The sequence below is a fragment of the Callorhinus ursinus genome, unplaced genomic scaffold (assembly GCF_003265705.2).
Source record: "Callorhinus ursinus isolate GAN/ISIS: 27379988/994484 unplaced genomic scaffold, GSC_fseal_2.0 scaffold12, whole genome shotgun sequence".
Taxonomy (NCBI): domain Eukaryota; kingdom Metazoa; phylum Chordata; class Mammalia; order Carnivora; family Otariidae; genus Callorhinus; species Callorhinus ursinus.
Window position 1 is genome coordinate 42,271,166 of NW_027397074.1, and position 19,711 is coordinate 42,290,876.

Consider the following 19,711-nt stretch of genomic DNA (forward strand, 5'->3'; position numbering starts at 1 on the left):
GGGGCACCTTGGCGACAGGCAGTTGCCCTGCTGAGCTCCCCAGCCAGAGCCGGGACAGGACACATAAAGAAGCATCCTCATGTCATACGTGTACAAACTCTCCTCCCTCCACCCTGCCGCTCCTCCCTTCACCCCTCCGAGCCATCCCACCAGGCACTGGGTGGCCGCCACCTCCTCCCCAAGCTTTCTCGGACAACCAAGCCCTTAGAAAGCTCATCCATGGGCGCCTGGGTGGCTCAGATGGTTAAGCATCTGCCTTCGGCTCAGGTCATGGTCCCAGGGTCCTGGGATCGGGTCCTGGGATCGAGTCCCGCATCGGGCTCCTGGCTCAGCGGGGAGCCTGCTTCTCCTTCTCTCTCTGCCTCTCTCCCAGCTCATGCTCTCTCTCTCTGTATCTCTGTGTCTCAAATGAATAAATAAAATCTTTAAAAAAAAAAAAAAAGAAAGAAAGAAAGAAACTCATCCAGCCCTGAACACTCCTCATCCTCGTGGCCTGAGAGATTTATCGACACCTGTCCCGGCCTGTGTGCCTCAATGGATGTGTACACGGGCTGTCTCCCTGCCTGGACGGAAAGGACCTTGAGGGGAGGATCTTCTATTTCTTTACACTTTCCATATGACTTTCTCCCAGACCTCTCATAGGGCAAGTAACAAGGCCGGGCTGGTTGAAAAACACTGATAAATAGCACAGCTTCTGGAATGCTCCATTCCCAGGCCACGTCTGTCTGTACTATTTTTTGGACCATCCATCCCATGAAGGCCTCCAGACCAGGTCTTGGGACATCTGTGCAGCCTTAACCGTTCCTGTAGACAGAGGGAGGAACATCACTTCCTAACAAAGGAGAGCTGGGGTTAGCCGAGCTCTGGGAGAAAGGCATGTTTGGGGTTTTTCCTGACTCCTGGTTCTGGGGTTTGGTTTCAACAGTTTCCTTCCATCTAGACTCCTATAGCCCTCGCAGCAACAGAGATTTATGCAATTCACTCTCAAAATAACAATGGCTGGGGCCCACGGGAGCCTGGGGCCTCTTACTGGTAGGAAGAGAATTTGCCTCTTGACCCGCTAAACACATGAAGGGCTGAGGTCCTAAGACAAGGTGATTTCCTTGAGCACAGCACCACGTGAGGAATCGCTCTGGGACATGGTGGGACTCCCGAACCCAAGGCAGCAACAGCAGGGAGAAAATTTTCTGTGCCAGGGTTACTCCAGTTTGCTACCAGTGGGCATTTGAGATTTCTTCAGGAGGAACGGTGTCCCCCGGGCTCTGGAAGGTCTTCCCAAAGCTGCCTGCGACGACTGGGGGGAGGGTGCAGATCTCATCCCACTGTTGGCCTGTGGTTTTCTTCTCTACCTCCACCGGAGCTGTTTTCCCAGGACACAGCGTCCTTCTCCGCATCTGTCCACCAAAGCAGAGGGGGCTGCGCTCGGAAGACCTCTGCTTTCACCGAGCAAGCCACCCATGGGGCAAAAATGAATGTTTCACGAGGAATGAGAGAGCGGAAGGCTTTATCTCTTCGAGCAAAAAGAACAAATTTAGGAATAAGAAAGCTGGGGCTGGATTACCCTTGAGACTTAATGACCAGAACTAAGATCTGGAGTGTCTACCGAGGGTTTTCATCACCTTGCCTGACAGTCGGATGCCTCTCAGTTCAAGGAGGCCACTGAAGTGAAACTGAAGGCTGTTTTTCACTTATGTCTCATTGGAAGCTGGCGGCCTGCTCACCTGCTCCACTTGGCTGCGTCTGGCTTGCCTCTCTGCTCAAACACCGTCTTGACTTGGCAGCACTACAAGACAGAATAAAAACATACACTTCTACCCAAATTCCTGTCTCCTCTCATTTACACAGTGATTAAATGATTTCTTGCTTTGTCTTCTACTGTAAGGATTCTTACTGCCTTATTCCTGTTCCGTCTACATCAACTGGGAGAAAAGAGTTATCAAGTAACTAAGATGTCACAACAGTTCTCACAATGAAGTATTATTCCCATTTCACAGATAAGGAGAGTTACCAATATAACATCCATACACCCATCTCCACCCAAAAAATGTCCCCTGAGTGTCTGTTTTGAGCCAAGCAAAGTGCTACTTGCTTTGGACTCCAAATCCAGAGCTCTTTCTACCTTACCAGAGATTATCTCAGGAATATCCTCCTTGATTAAGAGGAGCTGGGTTCATTCAACAAATACTTTTGAGGCACCTCCAATGTGCCGGCCCATTCTTTTTTTTTTAAGTTTCTTTTCTTTTTTTTTTAAATTTTATTATGTTATATTCATCACCATACATTACATCATTAGTTTTTTTAAAAATTTTTTTTGTTATCTTAATCACCATACACTACATCATTATTTTTTGATGTAGTGTTCAATGATTCATTGTTCACGTGTAACACACAGTGCTCCATTCAATACGTGCCCTCTTTAATACCCATCGCCAGGGCTTACCCATCCCCCCACCCCCTCCCCTCTAGAACCCTCCGTTTGTTTCTAGTGTCCGTAGTCTCTCATGGTCCGTCTCCCCCTCCGATTTCCCTGCTTTCCTTTTACCCTTCCTACTATCTTTAAAAGAAAAAAAAAACAAAAACAAAAGAAAAAATGTTTATTTTTTTAGTAATCTCTACACCCAACGTGGGGCTCAAACCCACAACCCCAAGATCAAGAGTCGTCCGCTCTTCTACTGAGCCCGCCAGGCGTCCCTGTGCTGGTACGTTCTAAATGCAACCAAAAAAAGGAAAAAGAAAACCCCAAAGAAAAATTCGTGCCTTTACGAAGCTTGCATTCTGAGGGAGAAAAACAATAAAAATAATTAAAAAACTAAGCTATGGAACATGTTAGTGACACACACAGTGGAGAAAAACAAGGCAGAGAAGGTGGAGGGGTGCTTAACAAATCTTATGTCAATAATATTTTTTCCATAAAATTAACGAGACTCAAGCAGAGATAACATTCACCATAGAATGTTCCTTGGGATTAGCAACTTCTGCCCCTAAAGTATTTCAGGAGCAGCTAAAGCTGCTCTCTCTTGCTCATTCTTGTTGGGCTGACTGTGTCCCACGATGTGCCCTCTGTTGTGAGATTTTCCTCATGAATGAAAATAGAACTGCTTGGTTCCTCCATCCGTAGCAAAGGAGCTACGGCAAAAATAACTTGTGTGCATTTCCCTAGCTACATTTAGTTAAGTTATGCCTCTTCATCGTCTTCTTCGTCTTCTTTTTTTTTTTCTTTTAAAGATGTACCATAAAACCTTATTGATTTAGCTCAGCAGTTTGAAATTTATGATGCTTTAGATAGGCTTTGGCTTGAGATTGCCTTGAGGAGAGGTGGTTGTAAGCAAATTAAGAATAAAAATAAAATTGCTAAACATCACACTACTTAAGGGAATAAGTTGCTTTTTCTATGATTTTGAATAAGTTGTTTTAAACACATCAGAGGGACTAAATCATACTTGACTGATATGCTCATTATAAATAATTCTTACCTGTTTCTAAAAGCAGGAGCCAATTATGTACTTGCTACCTCGATTTAGACTCATAAAATTGTGCTTCAAGCCCATTTGGATTTGAAAGTAATAAAATGGTTTTTATTAAACAAACATTCTAGAACTCACAGTTCACTAAATTGAGATCCACCTTCTCCCCAAATTTAGCTAGATTTTGACGTGTATGGCACATCTCCAACCTGGGTTTTTCCTATAGCCTATTCCGAAGACGTATTTGTTCAGCCTTATCAGTAAGGTACTCAGTCGTGCTTCCCTTATATCAGGCACCTCAAGGGCAAGAGATAACACAAATGCGTTCGGTTTTTAATAGCTGGAAATATGTCTACGTGAGGTTGATTGTATTTACCCAATGCCAGATATGTGAAAGGCGTGTGAAAAATTAAGGTAATCATCGGTGCTTCCAAATGGCTGGATGTTGGAGTCACATTTGCAAAACCTAGGTTATGCTTCCATGTCAGATTCGGGACACTTTGGGAGGTTGGGAGTGGGGTGGGGATGGGTAGTGGCAAATGCCAGACTGGGTGGGGATGTAGGTGGTAGCAGAACTCTCTCACAGAGGTGCTTAGGTCACTGAATCTATGTGCATGTAGGGACGCATCATTTTGTCCCTGAGACACCAATTCCAAGGTTGAGAGTCCAAATCTATTTTATGTTTTCTTTTTGTTATTTAGAAAAAATTCAGAAATATACCAAGAGGAAATAAAAGTCACCCTAATCCTATCAATCAGAGATAGCTACTGTGATGATTTTGGTATATTTCCAGTAAGTGTCTTTTTATTTTTTCCTTAATGCAAACACATTGAAAAAATAAACATTGGGATAACATTGTTTATACAAGTTTATATGATACTTTTCCCACTTACTACAATTAGGGCATTTTTTTCATGTTAATAAATACTTACTGAAAACAAATATCTAATGGCTACATCATAGTTTATTCAACCTTTCCCTTGTTGAACATTTAGGTTGCTTTCATTTTTCCTTGCTTATAAATAATAAACATTCTTGAACATAAATACATGTTAACAGCTCTGACAAATTACTCCAGGTACTTATTCTTGGTTACTTTCCCTACCTTCAGAGAGGCTCATGGAGACAGAAAATGTGCCTGAGATCTAGATGAGAGACCCAATGGCTGATTTGTGGCAAGAATGTTTTGGAGTCTCAGCAATCCAATTACATTTAATCAATTAATTTCTTTAATTGCTTGTTTGACAAGAATTGATTCAAGTTACACTATGTGCTAGGTACTCTAGGGGACCGCAAAAAAGACTTTGAGGAGTGCACCATCTTGTTAGAAAGACATGGTTTATGCAACATTGAGAAAATCCTCGATTGTGTTTGCTAGTAATAACTGCTAACAGTTATGGGGAACTTCCTATATGTTGTTCTGGGTGTTGTATGTACATTTACTCAATTCTCACAATAGCTACTATTATGATCATGAACCCCATTTTACAGAGAGGTTAATTGATTTGCTCAAGATCACAGAGCTAATAAGTGATGGAACTGTGATTTGAATTGAATTGAATCACATTGCCTGTGATTTGAATCCAGGCAACGAAGCTCCTGAGTCCATATTCTTCACAAGCCACACATATCTTGAATATACCAATGTAGAGAAAAAGTATTATAGAAGGATTATGTCTGGGTAAGCATTTTTGAGAGGTGAGTTGTTTGCTTTTGCATTTTGTAAACTTTCTATAATAAAGCAGTTTGGGGTTTTATTGTCAAGGCTATTGTGATGTAATTTTCCCCAATGCTTAGAATGTTAATGAGAATTACTAACTCAAGAGAAGCAAATCATCTCATGTGGTTTGGGTAAGTGAATTTTTGAAGGTAGAAAAGCTGTCATTCCACCTGCCTTGTCTCAAGAAACTTCTTAGGGGGAAGTGTTGGAAAAATAATATTATTTTGTAATAAACCCAATAAGACAATGGATTTGCAATAAGGAACCAATTTAATAGATACCTTGCTCGTGTTCCTAGTATAATAATAAAAAAAAAGTTTGTTGACTGGATGAATGAACAAATGTGTGAAGAATACTTTAGGCTGCAGGGCTTACAGATGAGTGGTACTATGACCCATACTCGGTGGTGTGCCGATACCAGCTCCTACTGGCTCATATTTCTTTCCAAAATTGTGTTCAGTGACTTGGCATTAGTGGGAAACCAGCCATGGTGGGAATATTGAAACCACGGAAATCAGCAGATGCTACCAATCAGGGCTTTTTTGTTTTCTTGGAGAGCTGGTTGTTAAACATTAGCAGCACACCACTATCCAGGCTTATTAGAAAATTCATAAGTGAGAAGAAATTCTGCGAATCCAGGGGAAGAAAGAGGGAATTGTATTAAGAATATCAATGTGAACGCTTTTCTCCTCCTCAGTCTTGAATCATTACGTCTGTTGCTCTTTTATTGAGTTATTTCAGAGTCTGGAGAGACTTTGTAGAGAGTTGAGATATTTAGGTAGTTAGGGGGTGAGTGCAGTTGAAGCGTAAAGTCTGTTTGGGGCAGGACAAAAGAATGATAAATAGCTCAGGGGCACTGTCAGTTTCAGCTGAGATCAACTTTCCTTTCCAGTCCTACAGCATTAATGGCGCCCATAATTCAAGCGGGGAGCGTTGGTGGATACCCATCTGCGAAGCGCATGGTTAAATATCATTTGCACGCAAGGACAAGAAAATGGGCACGTTCAAGCTGGAAGAAAATCTTACACAACATCTGGTCCAATCCCCTCATTTCCCAGATGAGGAAAAAGAGGACCTAAGAGTGTGGAAGGGAATTTTCCAATGCCACGGGGCTGATTGATTAATTAATTTTTTTTTTTACTTTTATTTATTTTTATTTTAAAAATTATTATTTTTTTATTACAGGACTGATTTCTAATAAGCATCTGGATCGGACCGCCTGGTGTGACTGTCAGCTCGCCAATTCCTTGCTATTTGACATTGGACAGGTTACTTCACCTCTATGTGTTTTCTCAGCTATAAAACGAGGATGTTGCAGGGATTAAATAATACATGTAAAGAGCTTACAAGTGGTAAGATCTCAATAAATATTAATAGCACAGAGCCTTTGTGATAATACTGGTTACTCTTATGGCCAGAGAGAGAAAGAGAGAGAGTGCGTTCAGAAAAGAAAGCTATATTAATATGCTGAAAACTAGCATACTACTAATGAATAATATTAATTCAATATATTAATATATTGAAAACCAGCATAGACATTAGCAAGACATTAACATTTTGAAATTTCCAAGCTAAGACATTTCCCCCAAATCAGATTGTGCAGATGTTCTAGTGAATGATTCACCAACGGGGCTAGTTATTCCATTATTTCATGCTTTTTTCTTTTTAAACTTGAGAGGATTTCTAGCTGGACGAGAGGCCCACTAATCTCCAGGCAGCTTTAGACTGGCGTATGCTCCCTCAGACCTTTTTCTGGAGAATGTTTAAGGAAGCCTCTCCTTGCACCAGTTGGGGTAGGTGCCCCTTGATGTTGACGGGGACTGTACCTGGGGCTGCATCTGCCCTCACAAGCCTCTGCCACCAGCAGTAAGGGTCAGAGGAGGAGACTCTGGCCTGTGCATGCAGTTGGCCCAGCATCAGAAAGGCGCTGCGTGGAGGGCCTGCAGAAAGTCCAGGAGCTGCGAGGAGGCCCGGGCTGGGCCCCTCCTCACGTACCTTTCTCCCTACCCGCGCACAGATAACACTCACAATGTGTTCCGTAGCTGGGAGGATGCAGCATGCAGGTTATAGGGGCTGGCTCTGACTCTCTGGGGCCCCTTTCCTCACTCTACCACCTCTTCTCTCCCTTTCCATGGGTAAAACATTGAACTTCGTTGATCCTCCATTTCTCATCTGTGAAATGGGAATGACAGTTGTACCCGCTTCGTAGGATTGTGGAGAGGTCAACTCAAGTGATAAACGAAAATCATTTAGGATAGCAGATGGTACATAATGAGCACAAGATTGTATGCTTTGTTTTGTTTTGATTTGATTCCTTAGATTTTTTAAAAAAGATTTTATGAGAGAGAGAGAGAGAAAGAGAGAATGAGTGAGGGGTGGGGAGATGGAGAGGGAGAAGCAGGCTCCCCGCCGAGCAGGGAGCCCAACTCAGGGCTCATTTCCGGGACCCCGAGATCATGACTTGAGCCGAAGGCAGATGCTTAACCGGCTGAACCACCAGGTGCCCCTATTCATTAGATTTTTATTGTGGTAAGATGCCTGTAACATACAATCTACCATTTTAACCACTTAAAAATACACAGTTCAGTAGCATCAGGCACCTTCACGTTGTTGTGCAGACACTACCCCAACCATTTCCCAAACGGTTTCATCCCCCCAAACGAAATCTCTGTATCCCCATCATCTTCTCTCCTCTCCCTTTGCTAACCTCTCTTCTATGTCCTGTCTCTAATATTTAGACTATTCTAGGTACTACATATCAGCAGAGTGATGCAATATTTGTCCTTTTGTGTCTGGCTTATTTCATTTAGCATAATGTCCTTGAAGTTCATCCACGTTGTAGCATGTGCCGCATCTCATTCCTTTTTAAAGCTGAATAATACTGTATTGTATGTGCCCACCACATTTTGTTCCACCGTTTGTCTGTCAATGGATATTTGGGTTGTGTTCACCTTTTGGCTATTGTGAATAATGCTGATATGAATATTGGTGTACAAATCTGTTTGAGTCCCTACTTTCAGTTTTTTAGGGTATATACCCAGAAGTAAAATTGCTGGATCATACGGAAATTTCATGTTTAATTTCTTGAGAAACCACTATACTATTTTCCATGGCAGTGACCCCATTTTACATCCTCACCAACAGTAGACAAGTTTCAATTCCTCTACATCTGCACCAACACTTGTAATTCTTCCTTCCTTCCTCCCTCCCTTCCTGCCTTCCTGCCTTCCTGTCTTCCTTCCTTCCTTCCTTCTTTTTGATAGCCATCCTAATGATGTGAGTGGTATCTCTTTGTGGTTTGGGCTGCATTTCTCTAAGGATTAGTGATGTTGAGCATCTTTTCATGTGCTTATTGGTCATCTGTATATCTTTTTTGGAGAAATGTCTATTCAAGTCCTTTGCTTATTTTTTAAAAGATTTTATTTTTAAGTAATCTCTACACCCAGCGTGGGGCTTGAAATCAGAGCATCAAGATCAAGAATGGCACACTCTTCCAACTGAGCCAGCCAGGCACCGCCCCCTCACCTTTGCTCATTTTTAAATTGGGTTTTTGTTATTCCTGCTGAGTTGCAGAAGTTCCTTAAATAGTCTGAATACTAATCCCTTATCAAATATATGATCGCAAATGTTTTCTCCTGTTCTGTGGGTTGCCTTTTCACTTGCTTGGCAATGTCCTTTGATGAACGAAAATTATACATTTTAATTAGCCCAATGTATGTATTTTTTCTTTTGTTGCTTATGCTTTTGGTGTCATATCCAAGAAATTATTGTCAAATCTAATGTCATGAAACTTTCCCGTTATGTTTTCTTTTAAGAAGAGTTTTACAGTTTTACCTCTTTATGTCTTTGATCTATTTTGAGTTAGTTTTTGTATATGGTGTAGTATAAGCATCCAACTTCTTTATTTTGCTTGTGGATATCCAGCACTGTTTGTTGGAAAAACTATCCTTTTCCCATTGAACGGTCTGGCACCCTTGTTGAAAGCATTTGACCACATAGGAGAGGGTTTATTTCTAGGCTCTTTATTCCATTTCATTGGTCCATGCATTTGTTTTTATGCCAGTACCACACTGTTTTGATTGCTGCAGTTTTGTAATAAGTATTGAAATCAGGAAGTGTGAGTCTTCTAACTCTGTTCTTCTTTTTCGAAGCTGTTTTGGATACTCAGGGTCCTTTGAGATTTTATGTGAATTTTAGGATGGGTTTTTTTATTTCTCCAAAAAAAATGTTGGAATTTTGCCAGGGATTGCCTGTAATCTGCAGGTCGCTTTGGGTAGAATTGACAGCTTAGTAATATGAAGTCTTCCAATCCATGAACATGAAATGTCTTTGTATTTACTTGTGTCTTCTTCAATTTCTTTCAGCAGTGTTTTGTAGTTTTCAGTGTCCAGATCTTTTGTCTCCTTTGTTAAGTTTATTTCTACTGTATGCTAGTTTATTTTTAACATTAAAATAGTGCTGTATTTGTGCCTGGCCCTATACCAAAAACATTACAAATGTTACCTTTTTCAATCCTTATAACTCAGTATTCTGCAGAGGAGGGAAACTGAGACAGGGGTACCAAAAAAAAGGGATGATAAAAAGCAAATAAAATAGTAAATGAATAATATTATAGGAGAAATATATGTCAATATATACAAATATTTATGTATGTGGGCAGTCTATGTGGTAAGATAAGTAAACAGATTTGTGTGTATGTGTGAGTGTGTGTGTGTGTGTGTGTGTGCGTGTGTGTCAATGATTTTTATGCCCATGTGTTTTGGTATGGTTAAAGGTGTGGCACATACCAGGGTAATATGAATTGACTTATGTATTTTCCTATAATGTAGATAAGTAATAGCCACACTTTGAAATTTCCTACCCTATTATTATTTTCTTTTTGTAACATTCCCACTCCTCCTACTCCATGCCTTCTCAAAGTGCCACAAACCATGTATTTAATTTTTAAGATAAAGTAAATAAAGACTGTTTGGTCCATTGGGATCTTTTTTGAGAGTTTTGCAATAACTTTTGAGGTAACTAGAAACATCCAAGGGTATCAGGAAACCAGGGTTTTGCAAATTTAGTTTACTAAAACTTGGCTGGTTGATATTAAAATTTACCAGTTAAAAATATTTGCTTACTAAGGTCTTCAAAACAGCTCAAAGATAAATATCTCCAGGGAAATTTTCCTTTGGTTTCCACCCTTGTGCCATAAGATTGGGCTGTGAAAAGCCAGTCTGGGGCGTGGGGGCCCGGGTTCCACAGTACATCTGAAGCAGATGGGGTGAGAAGTTAGCATCATCTGCATGGGGAAACTTTGCTTGGGTTGATGGTAGGACACCAGCTTGAACAACGGACTCCGAGAGGGCCAAGGTTTGCCCCTAAGACATCAAATCCAGGGTTGTCTGATCCTGGCCTCTCTGGGATTCTGGTCATTACTCAGAAAAAAATGTCTTACTTGCCAAACTAGCTCCTGAATAACTTCCCAGCAGTAATGGAAATCATTCATGCATGCATGCATGCATAACCACATCTGACATGTACCTATCCGACTTCTTGCCAGGCAAAATACAGCGATGATGTCCAAGGCCAGTCTCACGCAATAAGTAGAAGTTTATCAGGGTGATAAGGGAGGTGTATCAATCTGGGTCCAACTAGGAGAATAAAACTACCCTGTGACTTGAATAGGGGAAGCTTAAAATGAAGAATTATTGATTATGGCAGGGATTGGAATAACAAGGTACTGACTAGTAAGAAGTAAAGAGAATGCCAAAGAACACAAGAATAGCAGATATAAGGAACAGCTACTGTCTCCAGGGCTGAAATCCAGATCTTGTGAGAGGCGCATGGCCTCAGCTTACTGCCTGGCAGAGAAGATGCTGTGCTATCAATGGGTCTTGCTGGCAATTTGCCATCTGGAACTTGCCAGCAATCTCACTCCCACCCTCAGTGTCAGGGAAAAGTTGTTCACAGTAAAGTGTCTCACGGGAGTCACCCTGCTACGAAACGGTTGGAAATGGAGGGATGCCAGGGGGAGCGACTAGCCACTATGCACCGCTGGATCTGGGTACTGGGGAAGCCTGCTGAACCAGCACTTGGGACCAGGATGGGACCCCCTCCTCCTCCAGTGGTGTCTCTCCAGCACCCTCTACTGACAAAGCTTAACACGGTGCCAACTGGCAAAGAAACGATAATTAAAGGGCTCAGATCCATTTTCATGGGGAAGACAAAAAGGATGAATTTGGAGCCAAGAGGCAATAAACTGATAACCAGCACAAGAGAGGAGGGAATCCCAAGTGGAGGGAATGCCACATTCAAGGGCAGGAAGGCCTTAGAGAGCTTGCCATGTTCTGGGAGCAGCAGTGTTTCATTTTGGTAATCAGAGCAGTGTCCCCTACATCTATCTCCATGTGTGTCTCTGAACTTTCTGATCATAGGGCATATTTCTGGGAGTCCGTGATGGTGGTTTTACAACCCTACGTGTAAAACCTCAGCACAATCAGGCTTAATAACTAGTCATCGATTGATTGCCTAATTGTTGTAACACTGAGGATTTTTCTATTGGGCGAGTTCCATAGGAGCCATAGTCGTGAGGGCATGGGACCTGCATTTTTAGAAGTATAGGGTCCAGAACATGGGAGGTGATTCTTCTCTACAACACCTGGAGTATGGTGTCCATTCAAAAATCCCTACCTAATAAAGGTTACCGAAAGCCAAACCAAACAGTGGCAACAAAGAGCTGAAGTGTCCAGGATGGCCAAGTGTTTGGAAAGCTTATTATGCTAGAAACAGTTACATCCTGTTTGCCTCAGGCCTCCTGGCCACTCCCTATTTTCCCTCTTCTATGCCCACCCCCCACATGCTGCTTCCCATTCTCTCCCTCTCTCTCTTTTTTTTTTTTTTTTTTGAGTGAGAAAGCACTCGTGGGGGTAGAAGAAGAAGAAGGAGAGAGAGAATCTTAAGCAGACTCTACCCCCAGCACAGGGACTGACCCAGGGCTTGATCTCATGACCCTGAGGTCATGACCCGAGCCGAAATCAAGAGTCAGACGTTTAACTGACTGAGTCACACAGGTGCCCCTGTTTCCCATTCTCTTGTCATGCTATATCCATTTGCTGCCTGGCTTCATCCACACTGGAGTCCTCAATGACCACTTATGGGCCTGTGACTCATGAATCCATATCTCTAGCCCAGATCTCTCTTTTAAGCTCTGATACCACTTGCCCAACAACTTCATTTGGCCTGCCACCAACAGCATAGACTCAGCATGTACAAAGCTGCATTCACCGGCTCCGTGCTTCAACCTGGTTTTTCTTGTGGGTTGCCTATCTTCTTTGGCATAGTATCACTATCCAGTCAAGCCAGGAAAATGGACTTGAGTCTCCCTCTCCCATATTCTCACATCTGAGTCTTACTGAGTCAATCCTTTTGGGCACCTCTCCCATGAGCCCACTTCTTGCCATTCCCACTGCTTCCCTCTGAGGTAAGGCCATGGCCATCTCTCCCCTGGGGCTCATGTTAGCTCTCTCACAGATACCCCTGTCTCCAGTTTTGTCCCTCTCAAACCACTTCTGCATGTAGCAGTCAAAGACATCTTTTTTTTTTAAGATTTATTTATTTATTTGAGAGAGAAAGCAGGAGCAGGAGGGGCAGAGAGAGACAGAGAATCTCAAGCAGACTCCACGCTGAATGTGGAGCCCCAGACAGGGCTCCATCTTATGACTCTGAGACCATGACCTGAACTGAAACCAAGAGTAGGACACTCAACCAACTCCGCCACGCAGGCGCCCCAAAGTCATCTATCTAAAGCTGAAATATAATTGTGTGATTCCCTGTGTAAAACTCTAGCATGACCTGCAATGTCCTTTGTGATCTGGTGCTGGCTTGCCCCTCCAGTGTTATCTTTCATTACACTCCCACTCTGTGCCCTGCCTTCCAGAAACTTTCTAGCATTGCCACTGGACTTTTGCACCTACATTCCAATGCCTGGAATACCCTCCCACCCTCTCCCTTCCTATCCAATGCTGCTGTCTCCTCTGAGGGTCCACCCCAGACTCTCCAACTCTTCCCCTCCATTCTATAAGCTCTTTGAAGGCAGAAACCATAAATTACTCATCTTTGCACCGTGAGGACTCAGGATGCTGCTTAAAACTGAGTAGGTATCATAGGGGAAGAGAGGAAAAAAATGAAACAAGATGAAACCAGAGAGGGAGACAAACCATAAAAGACTCTTAATCTTAGGAAGCAAACTGAAGGTTCCTGGAGGGGAGGGCGGCGGGGCAATGGGGTAGCTGGGTGATGGACAATGGGGAGGGTATGCGTTGTGGTGAGTGCTGGGTGTTGTGTAAGACTGATGAAACACATACTTGTACCCCTGAAACAAACAATACGTTATATGTTAATTAAAAAAGAAAAAAACTGAGTAGGAACTGAATTAAATTTACCTGACTTTTTTCCTCTTAGTCTGGCGAAGAAAGAATATGACAAACAGGAGGGAGAACATATGATTGCTGACTTTGAACAGTTCAAGTGCTATTATAGAGAAAAGGCAACTCTGTGTTCCTCACAAAAATGTAGAAACCAAGATAATAGGTGGGTTTTCAAGGAGATAAATTTGAAGTCCATATAAAGGAGATTTTAGCAATTGAATCTACCTAATAACGGAATGGATTATCTTGAAAAGTACTGACTGCCCCCACTGGAAATGTTCAAAAGTAGGACCGCCATGTCCACTTCTCAACAATTCCTGCCGAGGCGGTGTTTGGAGTACATGGACTCTGAAACTGACTCTAAAGTTCCATGATTCTAGATGCAACAAAGAGAATTATTTCACAGTGATGCAGAATTTGTCCTCTAAGACCTTATGATTGCCTCACCAAGATGTTTTCTGGTGAACAATGACTTGAAATGTGTCTAGAACCAATGTATAGTTGATGGTGAATGGGCATCCCTGGAGATGAATCTGGGATTCATAAATCTAGGAGGGCCTCAGGATGGGCAGGTGACCTTCAGGGCTGGGGCAGACCCAACTCAGAGCACAGGTGGTCAGGGGCCTGACTTCCAGGGGGTGAGAGGGCAGAGACAGGCATCAGGGGAACCTGGCTACAGGCAAATGGCAGATAAGCTTGGCTCTTAGGTCTGGTATTAGGTAGTACCGAGACTCTAGATTACAGAACAACTGGCAAAAGCAAGTCAGGACCCCACTTTCAGGCAACTGAGACAGAAGGCAGGCACAGCACCATGACAGGGCTCTGATTGCTATGCCTGGGGAGTAAGAGGAGGGCTTGCTTCCAAGCATCCTTAATTACCAGCCTCATGTAAAGATCAGAGTGGCAGCACAGTAGGAAGTCAGCATGGATCCTGAAACACCAACCTGCTGGTCTGGAATTCTTCCTTTCCTCCACCTCTCAATGGGAACAGGGTTAGTTTCTTAACTGGGATAGTTTGGGTTCCTTCTACTTGAGGTTATGTGGCTGCAGCTATGGAGTGAAGAGAAATGTGGAGATATAAGTTACATTTAGAGATTAATCTCAGTAGGTCACTGAGTTGATGGAGCCTCAGTTTGACAAAGAGTTCCCTCTACTGGCTGATCTAAGCCAGGGTCTGTTGACTCAGGGTATCTGTTGATTGTTGAAGATGTATTTAAGATTAGAAAGTTAATGTACTGAGTATAAGAAAATCATTGCTAGGTTTTAGTTTATTTTTCTGATTTGGTTAGAGGTTCTTGGAGTCTTCCTTTTTCTCTCAGTCAACTTTCTTGAGGTCTACTTCACATTAAATAAAATACACACACACACACACACACACATACACACACACACATACCCCTGTGTAACACCACCATCACCACAATCAAGATATTGAACATTTCTATCCCTCCCAAAAGTTCCATCATGACTTTTTGTAGCTAATAACCATCCCTGATCCCCCATGTCTCTGGGTAACCATGGATCTGCTTTCTGTCAGTACAAATTGCATTGCCTATTTTAGAACTTCAAGTAAATACAATCACATAGTATGTACTCTTGTGTTTAAATTCTATCACTCAACATAACGACTTTGAAATTCATTTATATATTATATATTTTAGTGGTTCTAATCTTTTTATTGCTGAGTAGTATTCCATTGCATGAGTATGTCAAAATGCATCCATTTGCTAGTTGATGGCCATTTGGGTTGTTTCCACTTTGGGGCTATTATGAATAAAGTGCCATCAACATTTATATACCAATCTTTTTTGTGGACATATATTTTCATTTCTCTTGAGGAAATACCTGGGTGTAGGACTGCTAGGTCCTATGATAAGTGTATGTTTAACTTTATAAGAAAGTGTCAGGCTGCTTCCCAAAGTGTTTGTATATTCCACCAGCAGTATCCGAGTTCTAGTTCCTTCTCATCCTTGTCAACACTTGATATTGTCAGTCTTTTAAATTTTAGCCATTTTAGTGTATGTATTGAATACATGAAAGTCCTTGTTAGATTTTATTTTGGTTTTGTTCTTCTGATGATAAGGTCTTGGAGAATTTTTCATGAAACTTTTTATTTTGAGGTAATTGTAGATTCACCATACAACCGTAGATTCACAGCAGTATGAGAGGTCCTATGGATCTTTTACCCATTTTCTGTGGCACAGAGAAACTGTGGCACAGTATCACAACCTATTGGATCCTTTCAAAAATACATACCTCTCAAAGTTTAATAAGTAAACAGATACCCCGGGAACCATCTGATCGCACCCTATGCTCAGCTGTCAATGAGACAGGCAGACTATGGAGCATTGGAAGCTGCCCGAACCATAATGCTAATGAATACTCTGAGCATCACATTTCAGGGACTAGAAGAAGCACCAATCTGTTATTACTGGCAGTGCTCACTCTTAGTGCTTCCAATCGGAAAATACAGTATGTGGAATTTCAAATTAGCCACAACGAGAAAGCAAGACTCAGAGTGAACGGCAAGGAGATAGACAAAACTATGACACAAGAGATATTAATTAGAGCTCTGCCAGTAAGACCTTCACTAAGTGTCTTTTTTCCCCTCACATTGACATTTTTAATCTTTCTGACTTTGGGACTAATTGTGGGTGGTTCCATTCATGGATAATGAAATAACTATGAACTTGAGGTAGCCCCCAACCTCATTTGAGATAATAGCTTAAAATATTTGGCTAGATCCCAAAATAAGTAATAAAGTGAACTGATTTGAGTTTTAGCTTGTCATGCTTCCCCTGCCCACATCTGGTGGAAGGACTGATGAGCAGTGAAATGGCGAAGAGGCAGGGAGTCTGTGGGAAGAGGAAGAGAAAGACCCAGGTAATCTTCAGCCTGGATAATTAGCCCCTGCAGACTCTAGAGTTGATGGTAATAAGAGGAGGCAAATCCTTGAGATAAAGGTCACAAGATACTCCTAAGGAGAGAAGTAAATACAGAGAAGGTTGAAGAACTAAACTTACTATAATTGTATATGTAATTAAGCAAAATAATGAGAAAGAAAAAGATGAACATTTTTGCTTGATGAAAAACAAATGTAGTGAATCTTTCCCCATTTCCTCTAGCGTCTTCCTTCAGAAGGTGGCCATCTTAGCACAGTCCCCACACTACTGTGATAGGACAATCACTTTTGGAGATCATTTGTGATGTCATGGCAAAGTCAAGGTCTCCAAGGTCAGCATCCCCTTTCCATGTCGAACGGCTGCACCATCCCTCTTCCCCTTTCCTTGCCTCAGTCTCTGAAGGGTCTCTCTTCCCCATGTGAATCTGTCCCCCTGTGCCCTTGGTCACTCCTGCCTGCCCTCCATTCTTGCTCCACCAGGAACCTGCAATCATGTTTGAATCTCCCCCATCCTTCAAACACATTCCTCAGGCCTGCTACCCTCTTCCCTTACTGACCTCCACCTCTTCTGACTTTCATTAATAAACATTCCTAAATAGCATTCCACGCTCTTCCGTTACTTTCCCCACCACCCATGTGTCTCCTTGACCTTGGGGAAACTGCTGGCCTCCCTTACACACACTGTTTTCTCGCGGGGGGGGGGGTCAGCATCGTCCTTGTCACTGGGGCCCACGGCCTTTTCTCGGTCTCATCACGCTGGTCTCATTGGACACTATGGATGCGTCCCTCCCATGGGTCACCCAGTGCTTCGTGGGGTGCTGAGCTGTTATTCTCTTCCTTTGCTCTGTGTCTAGGATGTCTTTGCTATTGCCTCCGTCGAAGTCCATGCAGAAGTCCCCTTCTGGGCATGACTCTCCGCTGTCCCTATCTATTTTCTCCCAACAACCTCATCTGCTTCCTCATTGCAACTACAGCCTCGAAACAGATGTCTTTGAACTTCAATGATTATATCTTCGTAAGGGCACGTTTTCCTACTCTATTTGGCACTCTACATACTTGTCAAATTGTAGGGTCCCATCAGGCTGAGATTGGGCCTTTTTTCTTTTTTAAGTTTATTTATTTAAGTAAGGTCTACACCCAATGTGGGGCTTGAACTCACAACTCTGAGATCAAGAGTCATGTGCTCTTCCATCTGAGCCAGACGGGCACCCTGAGATTGGGCTTTCGATTCACCTTTGTACTCTCTCGCATAATGTCCTGAATACAGTAGAGGCTCAGATGACATTTGCTGAATGGCGTTCTCTTGCCTATTGATGTCGGGAGCCCCCAGCTGGACGGCCAATGACACTGTGGCCAGACGAGGCCAATTAAGCCCATCACCCCTCCCTTCCAGGATCCCATCCCAAGTAACACCCCAGGCCCTGGACGTTTGGTAGTCTTGCCTGAACAGGTTCCTATAGATGACAGGCAAACCTTCAGGAGAGAAGTCCTGGGAGCAATCGAGCCGTGATCGGCACCCCCTCCACTGTTCCGAGCTGACAACAAGCGGGCATGGAAGCACATGCCTCTTCCAAGTGGCATCTCATTTCTCGGAGGTGACTTTATATTGCTTTGCAGAGGCGGGCACGCTGATTCTAGAGAGCCTCCTGGGAGTCGCACCTGAGCCTGGTGCCTGACTGCAGCAGACAGCTGGTTAGTTAAGGCGAATTTTACAGTTAAATTGTGTTCTGCCTGGGAATTGGAAACTACTGCAGAAGGACAAATGCAAATGAGATTCTCGGGGAGGGCAGGAGCTTGTTAAGAAGCCACCCCGCTGCAAAACCTGACGGCTCTTGGGTTTGTCTTCAACTACTGTTGTGGGAAAACTTTTGGGCCATGTTCCAAAAGGCTTTTAGAGAGGAGAGAGACGAAGAGCGTGGGCTGTGGGGCATGACGGCAGCATCGCTGTTATAAAGTAGGCACAGGCCCCCTGGGTCAAATGCTGGCTCCATCTCTTTCGGGCTGGCTAACCTTGGGCAGGTTGCTTTCAATCTCTGAGCCTCTGTTTCCTCATCTGTATGCTGTAAATAATAACATTTGCTTTACTGGGATTAAAACATATACAGATATAAAAACCTTAGCCCAGCACTTGTCATAGAATAAGCCTTTAATCAATGCTAGCAATTTCATCATCATCATTATTATTACCTAATAACTATGAGACCTTGGGCAAGTCTCTTACCCTCATGGGGCCCTTTTCTCCATCTCTTGAGGTCGTTGTGAGAATTAAGTGAAAAAAAGATCCATGAAGTGTTTGGCACAGAATGGTCACTTCGGGGGGGGGGGCGGTGAGAGCTAGATTAGTAATATTGTTATTCTCATTAGCCAGGTGTCAGCAAGTCTGCTTCGCTTACCTTAGGACAGTGGGTACTTGCTGGCTAGGACCCCCTGGGGAGCAAAGCACCCTAAAAATAAGCAAGAGAAAACCAAGTTGGTGCAGGGCTTCAGAGAATAGGTTTTCAAGTCAGGTGGGTCTGGCTCACAGCTAATGACTTGACCTCCTTTAGACTTGGTTTCCTTCTCTGAAAAAATGGAGATAGTCACAGTTTGATAGCATTTACGCAGAGTCGTGCTGAGGATTCTGCAGACTGGTAACTGCAGGGTGCCCAGGAGAGACTCCTTGTCACTGTCAGTCTTCAGAGAACAGAGCTGTGGTTATTGAGCGTGTGGGATTTCCTGCAGGATTCTCGGGGAAGGGTAAGAGGGAGGAAGAGAAGGACAGGGAGTGGTGGGGGTGGGAGAATCAGAGCGGGAGGAGAGAGAAGTCTGGTTAACAGCACCTAAAGGAGATGCTAACTTGCAAGAGACAAACCCTGAGTGTGCACTGAGATGGCTTTCTACTCTCTTGATGACCCGCGCGTGGGTCTCCCACGGCGCCAAGCCCTGTCCTTAGAAAGTCATCAACAGATAGTTACGGAATTAGAAGTTACCACAGTGAGAGTTTATGTGTTTGCTCATTGCTGCAAGATTCCAGAACTCGAGACCTCGGAGGTGCCGTGCCCTTCTAGAAGTCTGTGTCTGGGGAACCCTGGCAGGCCCGCCGTCCTTCCCCGTCTGTTCCTGTGGACCAAGAAGATCTCATAAAGCCCCAAGGGTTGGGGTTTGAGTCTTCCCCAAAGAGGGTGGCGTGAAGCCTGGAGTGGATCTTTTGCGAGAGCAACAGTCAGCCTCATCC

The 19,711-nt window shown here is 43.3% G+C and overlaps 1 long non-coding RNA gene across 3 annotated transcripts; it reads right to left on the reverse strand.

The window, feature by feature from the left end:
* Window positions 1-1,500: 1,500 nt before the first annotated feature.
* Window positions 1,501-19,430, reverse strand: LOC112825249 (uncharacterized). 3 transcript variants are annotated; one of them, XR_003208637.2, is made up of 4 exons: window positions 19,349-19,424; window positions 19,035-19,170; window positions 18,891-18,941; window positions 1,501-1,783 (listed from the first exon to the last, which is right to left on the reverse strand). It is a non-coding gene; the product is annotated as an uncharacterized lncRNA (long non-coding RNA). The 3 variants fall into 3 exon arrangements; XR_012380124.1 differs by having other exon boundaries at window positions 19,334-19,424; XR_012380123.1 differs by lacking the exon at window positions 19,035-19,170 and having other exon boundaries at window positions 19,349-19,430.
* Window positions 19,431-19,711: the final 281 nt, after the last annotated feature.